The sequence below is a fragment of the Arachis hypogaea genome, chromosome 15 (assembly GCF_003086295.3).
Source record: "Arachis hypogaea cultivar Tifrunner chromosome 15, arahy.Tifrunner.gnm2.J5K5, whole genome shotgun sequence".
Lineage (NCBI taxonomy): Eukaryota > Viridiplantae > Streptophyta > Magnoliopsida > Fabales > Fabaceae > Arachis > Arachis hypogaea.
Window position 1 is genome coordinate 34,186,479 of NC_092050.1, and position 11,976 is coordinate 34,198,454.

Genomic DNA, 11,976 nt, shown 5'->3' on the forward strand with positions numbered 1-11,976 from the left:
TTCGCTTCTAAGATATCCATTCGCACCCAAGAACGTGATGAAGGTGATGATTATGTGTGACACTCATCACCATTCTCCCCTATGAACACGTGCCTGACAAACACTTCCGTTCTACATGAAATAAGCTAGAATGAATATCTCTTAGATCTCCTAACCAGAATCTTCGTGGCGTAAGCTAGAATGATGGCGGCATTCAAGAGAATCCGGAAATTCTAAACCTTGTCTGTGGTATTCCGAGTAGGATTCAATGATTGAATGACTGTGACGAGCTTCAAACTCGCGAGTGCTGGGCATTAGTGACAGACGCAAAAGGAGGGTGAATCCTATTCCAGCATGATCGAGAACCGACAGATGATTAGCCGTGCTGTGACAGAGCATGTGAGCATATTTTTCACTGAGAGGAGGGGATGTAGCCACTGACAACGGTGATGCTCTTGGATAAAGCCAGCCATGGAAAGGAGTAAGACTGATTGGATGAAGATAGCAGGAAAGCAGATGTTCAGAGGAACGAAAGCATCTCCATTCGCTTATCTGAAATTCTCACCAATGGATTACATAAGTATTTCTATCCCTATTCTATTATTTAGTATTCGAAAACATCATTATCAATTTATATCTGCCTAACTGAGATTTGCAAGGTGACCACAGCTTGCTTCATACCAACAATCTCCGTGGGATTCGACCCTTACTCACGTAAGGTATTACTTGGACGACCCAGTGCACTTTCTGGTTAGTTGTATCAAAGTTGTGAACCATGGTATTGGCACCATGTTCTTGGCGCCATTGCCAGAGAAAGAAAGAGCCATGAATTTTACATAATCAAAGTGTAATCACGATTGCGCGTACCAAGTTGCTCACATTGCCAGGGATTGTTTGAGCCTGGACATCACAATTTCGTGCACTAAGTTTTTGCCGCCATTGCCGGGGATTGTTCGAGTTTGGACAACTGACAGTTCATCTTGTTGCTCAGATTAGGTAATTTTCTTTTTATTTTATTTTCAAAAATTTTTCAAAAATATTTCTAAAATTTTCTCATCTGTTTTCGAAAAAAAAATAATAAAAATGTTTTCAAAAAAAATTTTATTCAAAATTTTTGAATGAATTCTAGTGTTTCATGAAGCATGTTGAAGCCTGGCTGGCTGTAAAGCCATGTCTAATTCCTTTGGGAATGAGTATGTCAGGCGTGTCATGTCTGAATTACATGCTGAAGCTTGGCTGGCCATTGGCCATGTCTAGTGTTTTGGACCGGAGCTTTCATTGAAAGCTTGGCTGGCTAGTGAGCCATGTCTAATTCCTGGACTGAAGCTTTAGACTAACACTGCAAGATTCCTGGAATTCATATTAAAAATTTTGGAATCCTTATTTTCCTTTTTCAATTAATTTTCGAAAAAAATCCAAAAAAATTAGAAAATCATAAAAATCAAAAATATTTTTCTGTTTCTTGTTTGAGTCTTGAGTCATGTTATAAGTTTGGTGTCAATTGCATGTGCATCTTGCATTTTTCGAAAATTCTCATGCATTCATGGTGTTCTTCATGATCTTCAAGTTGTTCTTGGTAAGTCTTCTTGTTTGATCTTGATGATTTTTTGTTTTGTGTCTTTTCATGTTTATCATATGCATTCTTGAATTCTTAGTGTCTAAGCATTAAAGAATTCTAAGTTTGGTGTCTTGCATGTTTTCTTTGCATTAAAAATTTTTCAAAAATATGTTCTTGGTGTTCATCATGATCTTCAAAGTGTTCTTGGTGTTCATCTTGACATTCATAGCATTCTTGCATGCATTCATTGTTTTGATCCAAAATCTTCATGCATTGCATCCCTTTAGTGTTTTTCTCTCTCATCATAAAAATTTCAAAAAAATAAAAAAATATCTTTCCCATTTTCTCTCATCAAATTCGAAAATTTGGATTGACTTTTTCAAAATTTTTAAAATCAAATTGTTTCTCATGAGTCAAATCAAATTTTCAATTTGAAAATCTTATCTTTTTCAAAATCGTTTTCAAAAATCAAATCTTTTTCAAAATTCTTAGTTATTTTCGAAAATTCCAAAAATATTTTTCAAAAATTTTTTTCTTATTTTTATACCAAATTTTCGAAAATAACATAATCAATTAATGTTTTGATTCAAAAATTTCAAGTTTGTTACTTACTTGTTAAGAAAGATTCAAACTTTAAGTTCTAGAATCATATCTTGTGATTTCTTATGAATCAAGTCATTAATTGAGATTTTAAAAATCAAATCTTTTTCAAAAATAATTTCTAAAATATCTTCTTATCTTACCTTTTTCAAAAAGTTGGTTTCAAAATATCTTTTCTAACCTCCTAACTTCTTATCTTTTCAAAATTAGTTTCAACTAACTAACTAACTTTTTGTTTGTTTCTTAACTTTTTCAAAACTACCTAACTAACTCTCTCTCTCTAATTTTCGAAAATATCTTCCCTCTTTTTCAAAAATTTCTTTTTAATTAACTAATTATTCTTATTTTTTATTTTTGATTTTAAAAATTTTCGAAAAATACTAACACTTTTCAAAAAACCATTTTCGAAAATCACTAACCCTTTTTCAAAAATTATTTTCGAAAATTCTCCCTCTCCCATCTTATTCTATTTATTTATTCATCTACTAACATCTCATCTCACATCTCTGCCATCCTCACAGTTGTGTTTCTTTCTTTACATCACACTCTTTGTCTCCCTCTTTTCTTCCACTCACAAAGGGATCCCTATACTGTGGTATAAAGGATCTCTATTATTATTATTATTTTTCTGTGCCCTCTTCTTTGTCATATGAGCAGGAGCAAGGATAAGAACATTCTTGTGGAAGCAGATGCAGAACCTGAAAGGACTCTGAAAAGGAAACTAAGAGAAGCTAAAATACAACAATCCAGAGATAACCTTTCAGAAATTTTCGAACAGGAAGAGGAGATGGCAGCCGAAAATAATAATAATGTAAGGAAGATTCTTGGTGACTTTACTGCACCTAATTCCAATTTACATGGAAGAAGCATCTCCATTCCTGCCATTGGAGCAAACAACTTTGAGCTGAAACCTCAATTAGTTTCTTTGATGCAGCAGAACTGCAAGTTTCATGGACTTCCATCTGAAGATCCTTTTCAGTTCTTAACTGAATTCTTGTAGATATGTGATACTGTTAAGACTAATGGAGTAGATCCTGAAGTCTACGGGCTCATGCTTTTCCCTTTTGCTGTAAGAGACAGAGCTAGATTATGGTTGGATTCTCAACCCAAAGACAGCCTGAACTCTTGGGATAAGCTGGTGACGGCTTTCTTAGCCAAGTACTTTCCTCCTCAAAAGCTGAGCAAGCTTAGAGTTGATGTTCAAACCTTCAGACAGAAAGAAGGTGAATCCCTCTATGAAGCTTGGGAAAGATACAAACAGTTGACCAAAAAGTGTCCTTCTGACATGCTTTCAGAATGGACCATCCTGGATATATTCTATGATGGTTTATCTGAGCTATCAAAGATGTCACTGGACACTTCTGCAGGTGGATCCATTCACCTAAAGAAAACGCCTGTAGAAGCTCAAGAACTCATTGACATGGTTGCTAATAACCAGTTCATGTACACTTCTGAAAGGAATCCTGTGAATAATGGGACGCCTATGAAGAAGGGAGTTCTTGAAGTTGATACTCTGAATGTCATATTGGCTCAGAACAAAATATTGACTCAGCAAGTCAATATGATCTCTCAAAGTCTGCATGGAATGCAAGCTGCATCGAACAGTACTCAAGAGGCATCTTCTGAAGAAGAAGCTTATGATCCTGAGAACCCTGCAATAGCAGAGGTGAATTACTTAGGTGAACCTTATGGAAACACCTATAACTCATCATGGAGAAATCATCCAAATTTCTCATGGAAGGATCAAAAGCCTCAACAAGGCTTTAATAATGGTGGAAGAAACAGGTTTAACAATAATAAACCTTTTCCATCATCCACTCAGCAACAGACAGAGAACTCTGAACAAAATGCTTCTAATTTAGCAAACCTAGTCTCTGATCTGTCCAAGGCCACTGTAAGTTTCATGAATGAAACAAGATCTTCCATTAGAAATTTGGAAGCACAAGTGGGCCAGTTGAGTAAAAGGATCACTGAAATCCCTCCCAGTACTCTCCCAAGCAATACAGAAGAGAATCCAAAAGGAGAGTGCAAAGCCATTGACATAAGCAAAATGGCCGAACCCAATGAGGGAGAGGAGGACGTGAACCCCAAGGAGGAAGACCTCTTGGGACATCCAGTGACCAATAAGGAGCTTCCCTCTGAGGAACCAAAGGAATCTGAGGCTCATCTAGAGACCATAAAGATTCCATTGAACCTCCTTATGCCCTTCATGAGCTCTGATGAGTATTCCTCTTCTGAAGAGAATGAGGATGTTACTGAAGAGCAAACTGCCAAGTTTCTTGGTGCAATCATGAAGCTGAATGCCAAATTATTTGGCATTGATACTTGGGAAGTTGAACCTCCCTTGTTCATCAATGAACTAAGTGATCTGGATCAACTGACATTACCTCAGAAGAGACAGGATCCTAAAAAGTTCATAATACCCTGTACCATAGGCACCATGATCTTTAAGGCTCTGTGTGACCTTGGTTCAGGAATAAACCTCATGCCCCTCTCTGTAATAGAGAAACTGGGAATCTATGGGGTGCAAGCTGCCAAAATCTCATTAGAGATGGAAGACAGTTCAAGAAAACAGGCTTATGGACAAGTAGAGGACGTGTTAGTAAAGGTTGAAGGCCTTTACATCCCTGCTGATTTCATAGTCCTGGATACTGGAAAGGAAGAGGATGAATCCATCATCCTAGGAAGACCTTTCCTGGCCACAGCAAGAGCTGTGATTGATGTTGACAGAGGTGAAATAGTCCTTCAATGGAACAAGGACTCCCTTGTGTTTAAAACTCAAGGATCTCCCTTTGCAACCATGGAGAGGAAGCAGAAAAAGCTTCTCTCAAAGCAGAGTCAACCAGAGCCCCCACAGTCAAACTCTAAGTTTGGTGTTGGGAGGCCACAACCAAACTCTAAGTTTGGTGTTGAACTCCCATATCCAAACTCTAAGTTTGGTGTTGGAGAGCTTCAACAATGCTCTGAACATCTGTGAGGCTCCATGAGAGCCCACTGTCAAGCTATTGACATTAAAGAAGCGCTTGTTGGGAGGCAACCCAATTTTTATTTATCTAACTATATTTCTCTTAGTTATATGTCTTTGTAGGTACATGATCATGGGGAGTCACAACATAAATATAAAAATTGAAAACGGAATCAAAAACAGCAGAAGAAAAATCACACCCTGGAGGAGCATCTGTCTGGCGTTCAGCGCCAGAACAGAGCATGGTTCTGGCGCTGAACGCCCAAAATGGGCAGCTTCTGGGTGCTGAACGCCAGAACAGGCATGGTTCTGGCGTTCAACGCCAGAAATGGCACACAAATGGGCGTTGAACGCCCAAAATGGCCACCAACCTGGCGCTGAACGCCCAGAGTTGTGTACAAAGGCATTTTTACATGCCTAATGGGTGCAGGGATGTAAATCCTTGAACACCTCAGGATCTGTGGACCCCACAGGATCCCCACCCACCTCCACTCACTTCTTTTCACCACTCTCTTTCACACAACCCCATAAACACTCTTCCCCAAAAACCCTTCACCAATCACCTCAAACTCTCTTCCCCATCACCTCTTCACCACTCACATCCATCCACTCTTCCCCATAAACCTACCTCATAAACTCCACCTACCTTCAAAATTCAAAACCAACTTCCCACCCAAACCCACCCATATGGCTGAAACCTTTCCCCCCTCCCTTCCCTATATAAAGCCTTCCATTCTTCATCAAATTCACACAACACACCCCTCTACACCCTTCTTGGCCGAAACACTTACCCTCTCCTTCTCCTCCATTTCTTCTTCTTCTTCATCTATTCTTCTTTTATTGCTCGAGGGCGAGCAAAATTCTAAGTTTGGTGTGGTAAAAGCATAAGCTTTTTGTTTTTCCATTACCATTGATGGCACCTAAGACCGGAGAATCCTCTAGAAAGGGGAAAGGGAAGACAAAAGCTTCCACATCCGAGTCATGGGAGATGGAAAGGTTCATCTCCAAAGCCCATCAAGACCACTTCTATGATGTTGTGGCCAAGAAGAAGGTGATCCCTGAGGTCCCTTTCAAACTCAAAAGAAATGAGTATCCGGAGATTCAACATGAAATTCAAAGAAGAGGTTGGGAAGTTCTAACAAATCCCATCCAACAAGTCGGCATCCTAATGGTTCAAGAGTTCTATGCCAATGCATGGATCACCAAGAACCATGATCAAAGTAAGAACCCGGATCCAAAGAACTATGTTACAATGGTTTGGGGAAAATACTTAGATTTTAGTCCGGAAAATGTGAGGTTGGCGTTCAACTTGCCAAACATGGAAGAGAACGCACGCCCCTACACAAGGAGAGTCAACTTTGATCAAAGGTTGGACCAAGTCCTTATCGACATATGTGTAGAAGGAGCTCAATGGAAGGTTGACTCCAAAGGCAAGCCAGTTCAACTAAGAAGATTGGACCTCAAGCCTGTAGCTAGAGGATGGTTGGAGTTCATTCAATGCTCAATCATTCCCACTAGCAACCGGTCTGAAGTTACTATAGACCGGGCCATCATGATCCATAGTATCATGATTGGAGAAGAGGTGGAAGTTCATGAGATTATACCTCAAGAACTCTACAAGGTGGCTGACAAGTCCTCCACTATGGCAAGGTTAGCCTTTCCTCACCTCATTTGCCACCTATGCAATTTGGCTGGGATTGACATAGAGGGAGATATCCTCATTAAAGAGGACAAGCCCATCATTGAGAAAAAGATGGAGCAAGCAAGAGAGCCCAGTCATGGAGCTCAAGAGGCGTAAGAAACTCATTTCCATGAGATCCCGGAGATGCCTCAAATGCAATTTCCTCCACAAAATTATTGGGAGCAATTCAACACCTCCCTAGGAGAATTGAGTTCCAATATGGGACAACTAAGGGTGGAACATCAAGAGCACTCCATCATGCTTCATGAAATAAGAGAAGATCAAAAAGCAATGAGGGAGGAGCAACAAAGACAAGGAAGATACATAGAAGAGCTCAAGGACATCATTGGTTCCTCAAGAAGGAAACGCCACCATCACTAAGGTGGATTCATTCCTTGTTCTTGCTTTCTCTGTTTTTCGTTTTCTATGTTATGTGCTTATCTATGTTTGTGTCTTCATTATATGATCATTAGTAGTTAGTAACTGTGTCTTAAAGTTATAAATGTCCTATGAATCCATCACCTCTCTTAAATGAAAAATGTTTTAATTCAAAAGAACAAGAAGTACATGAGTTTCGAATTTATCCTTGAACTTGGCTTAATTATATTGATGTGGTGACAATGCTTCTTGTTTTCTGAATGTATGCTTGAACAGTGCATATGTCTTTTGAAGTTGTTGTTTAAGAATGTTAAATATGTTGGCTCTTGAAAGAATGATGACTAAGAGACATGTTATTTGATAATCTGAAAAATCATAAAAATGATTCTTGAAGCAAGAAAAAGCAGCAAAGAACAAAGCTTGCAGAAAAAAAAAAAGAAAAAAAAGGGGGGCGAAAAAAATAGAAAAAAAAATAGAAAGAAAAAGAAAAAGCAAGCAGAAAAAGCCAATAACCCTTAAAACCAAAAGGCAAGGGCAAATAAAAAGGATCCCAAGGCTTTGAGCATCAGTGGATAGGAGGGCCTAAAGGAATAAAATCCTGGTCTAAGCGGCTAAACCAAGCTGTCCCTAACCATGTGCTTGTGGCGTGTAGGTGTCAAGTGAAAACTTGAGACTGAGCGGTTAAAGTCAAGGTCCAAAGCAAAAAAAGAGTGTGCTTAAGAACCCTGGACACCTCTAATTGGGGACTTTAGTGAAGCTGGGTCACAATCTGAAAAGGTTCACCCAATTATGTGTCTGTGGCATTTATGTATCCGGTGGTAATACTGGAAAACAAAGTGCTTAGGGCCACGGCCAAGACTCATAAAGAAGCTGTGTTCAAGAATCATCATACTGAATTACGAGAATCAATAACACTATCTGAAATCTGAGTTCCTATAGATGCCAATCATTCTGAACCTCAATGGATAGAGTGAGATGCCAAAACTATTCAAGAGGCAAAAAGCTATAAGTCCCGCTCATTTGATTGGAGCTATGTTTCATTGATAGTTTGGAATTTATAGTATATTCTCTTCTTTTTATCCTATTTGATTTTCAGTTGCTTGGGGACAAGCAACAATTTAAGTTTGGTGTTGTGATGAGCGGATAATTTATACGCTTTTTGACATTGTTTTTAGTATGTTTTTAGTAGGATCTAGTTACTTTTAGGGATGTTTTCATTAGTTTTTATGTTAAATTCATATTTCTGGACTTTACTATGAGTTTGTGTATTTTTCTGTGATTTCAGGTATTTTCTGGCTGAAATTGAAGGACTTGAGCAGAAATCAGATTCAGAGGTTGAAGAAGGATTGCTGATGCTGTTGGATTCTGACCTCCCTGCACTCAAAATGGATTTTCTGGAGCTACAGAACTCGAAATGGCACGCTTCCAAATGCGTTGGAAAGTAGACATCCAGGGATTTCCAGCAATATATAATAGTCCATACTTTGGCAAAAAATAGACGACGTAAACTGGCGTTCAACGCCAGCTTTCCGCCCAAATCTGGCGTCCAGCGCCAGAAAAGGAGCCAAAACCAGAGTTGAACGCCCAAACTGGCACAAAAGCTGGCGTTCAACTCCAAGAAGGACCTCTACACGTGCAACACTCAAGCTCAGCCCAAGCACACACCAAGTGGGCCCCGGAAGTGGATTTATGCATCAATTACTTACTCATGTAAACCCTAGTAGCTAGTTTATTATAAATAGGACCTTTTACTAGTCTTTTTGGGGAATCTTTGATCAGTTGTATGCTATCTTAGATCACATTTGAGGGCTGGCCATTCGGCCATGCCTGGACCTTTCACTTATGTATTTTCAACGGTAGAGTTTCTACACTCCATAGATTAAGGTGTGGAGCTCTGCTGTTCCTCAAAGATTAATGCAAAGTACTACTGTTTTCTATTCAATTCATCTTATTTTGCTTCTAAGATATCCATTCGCATCCAAGAACGTGATGAAGGTGATGATTATGTGTGACACTCATCACCATTCTCCCCTATGAACACGTGCCTGACAAACACTTCCGTTCTACATGAAATAAGCTAGAATGAATATCTCTTAGATCTCCTAACCAGAATCTTCGTGGCGTAAGCTAGAATGATGGCGGCATTCAAGAGAATCCAGAAAGTCTAAACCTTGTCTGTGGTATTCCGAGTAGGATTCAATGATTGAATGACTGTGACGAGCTTCAAACTCGCGAGTGCTGGGCGTTAGTGACAGACGCAAAAGGAGGGTGAATCCTATTCCAGCATGATCGAGAACCGACAGATGATTAGCCGTGCTGTGACAGAGCATGTGAGTATATTTTTCACTGAGAGGAGGGGATGTAGCCACTGACAACGGTGATGCCCTTGCATAAAGCCAGCCATGGAAAGGAGTAAGACTGATTGGTTGAAGATAGCAGGAAAGCAGAGGTTCAGAGGAACGAAAGCATCTCCATTTGCTTATCTGAAATTCTCACCAATGGATTACATAAGTATTTCTATCCCTATTCTATTATTTAGTATTTGAAAACATCATTATCAATTTATATCTGCCTAACTGAGATTTGCAAGGTGACCACAGCTTGCTTCATACCAACAATCTCCATGGGATTCGACCCTTACTCACGTAAGGTATTACTTGGACGACCCAGTGCACTTGCTGGTTAGTTGTATCGAAGTTGTGAACCATGGTATTGGCACCATGTTCTTGGCGCCATTTCCAGGGAAAGAAAGAGCCATTAATTTTACATAATCAAAGTGTAATCACGATTGCGCGTACCAAGTTGCTCACGTTGCCAGGGATTGTTTGAGCCTGGACATCACAATTTCGTGCACCATCAACCAATTGAGGAGAAGAAATCTGAGCTCCCAAGCTAGAGGGTGGCTAAAATTTGTGAGGAGGTCCCTAATCCCCACATCCAACACTTCAGAGGTGACCAAGGAGAGAGCTGTGCTCATCTATAGCATCATGAAAGGAGAAAACATCAACGTGGGGGAGATGATCGCCAACAACATCAACAAAGTGTTGAAAAGCACCAATGACAACACAAGGTTGGCATTCCCCAGCATTATACAGAAGCTATGTGATGAGGCTGGAGTTGAAAAGATCATTGATGAGGTGCTTGTGAAGAAAGACAAATTCATAACTGCCAAAAAGATGGCCAAGGTGGTGGCTGTTCACCCACTCAACAGGGCCAGAGAACGAAGAGTTCAGGCTCATGGAACACAACAACAACAAGAAGAGGAAGAGGAAGAAGAGCAACCTCACTTCCTGGCACTTCAACCACCACCACCACACTATCAATATCAGCAATTTACAGAGGGATTCAACTGGGAACAATTGCAAGGAGATGTACATCAAATGAAGGGAGACCTACACCACTTGAGGGAAGATGTCAATCAACTCAAGGAGACTCAGCAACAATAATGGAGCCAAGTCAACCAAAACATTGAACAACTCCAAGGGAATTGGGAGCATATGAGGAAGGAGCAGCAAGAACAATTTGACTGGGGAGAGGTGCGAAGTGCACTGGACAAAATAGTAGAGCGAGGCAAATGGCAACAGAGGAACTTTGCTGAATTCAGACATGTCTATAATGCCAGAACCATATCCAGGAGGCAGTATGACATCAATACACAAGCAAAGCTGAATCACTTGTATAACGCCGTGGCCGCTCTAAACCCAGGATACCCAACCTTCATGCAAGGAATGGAAGAGCTAAGTGCAAGACAAGAGGAAATCCTAGCCAAACATAAAGAAGATGAAAGGAATTATATGAGGAGGGCAGGATTTTGGAAGCCCAAGGATGCCAAAGCACAAGAAGGTTCCTCCAAGCCAGATGAAGGTGGCTCCTCCCCTTCCAAAAAGAAGGACAAAGGGAAGGGGCCAAGGAACTAAAGATGAAGCTGCTAAAGGTTGTTGAGTCCTATGGTTGACACTTTCTAGTTTCTGAAATCTTGTTTAAGTTTTTGCTTTATTTACTCTTTGAATAAACAGTCATTCTAGGATAGTTTATGTTTTATGCTTAGTTTTAATTCCTGTTTATCAAGAAAGAAAATGCCATGTATTTCAAGTCTTCATTTCAACATAAATAAAAGTAGAGCTTGTCTCCATAAGAGTTACTGTGAGTTATGCAAAAACAATAAGAGAGACCAAGGCCAAGAGAGATTATCAAACAAACTAAGAAATAAGAAACTAAGTGTAGAACCTTGGATGAACTAAAAAGAAAATGAGTCATGGAGAGCAACTAGTACTAGAAGGTATAACAAGGGAAGGCTAAGGGGTGTTCCTTGAATATCCATAGAACCAAGAGGTAGTAAGCAATAAAGGCCCAAGGCTCTGAGCAACAACTACTGGGATGGAAAAAGAAACATTAAAAAGCTCAAAAAAAAAAGGAACTAAAGATCTTAGTAGATGCTTGTGGTGAAGATGTGTCAAGAAGAGACATGGGCAAGTAAATTCTTAGGGGTGTCTCAACACCTAGTACCCTAAAACCAACTGGTTTGGGAGTGCTAATTGAAAGCCTAATTAAAGGGTTGTCTTGAGACAAAACACTTAGAGTCGTAGTCAAGAAAGCAAAATAACCCTTGCTACTTCAAGGTGATAATCAATAGAAAGGACCCCTAAAGCCTATACCTGAAAGAACCCTCAAGGATCCAAGAGCTTTTCATGACATTAAATCATTTATACATGTGTTGAACACTTAGTTTTACTCTTAGTTGTATTGCAATCATTCAAAGCCAAGGTCTCAAGTTATAAAGGTTTACTCACATTGATTTGCTTGGGACAAACAAAG

At 39.7% G+C, this 11,976-nt stretch overlaps 1 non-coding gene across 1 annotated transcript; it reads right to left on the reverse strand.

Moving 5' to 3' along the window:
* Positions 1-3,320: 3,320 nt before the first annotated feature.
* On the reverse strand, positions 3,321-3,428 carry LOC112752264 (small nucleolar RNA R71). The gene has a single exon (XR_003176710.1). It is a non-coding gene; the product is annotated as a small nucleolar RNA R71 (small nucleolar RNA).
* Between the last annotated feature and the right edge of the window lie 8,548 nt (positions 3,429-11,976).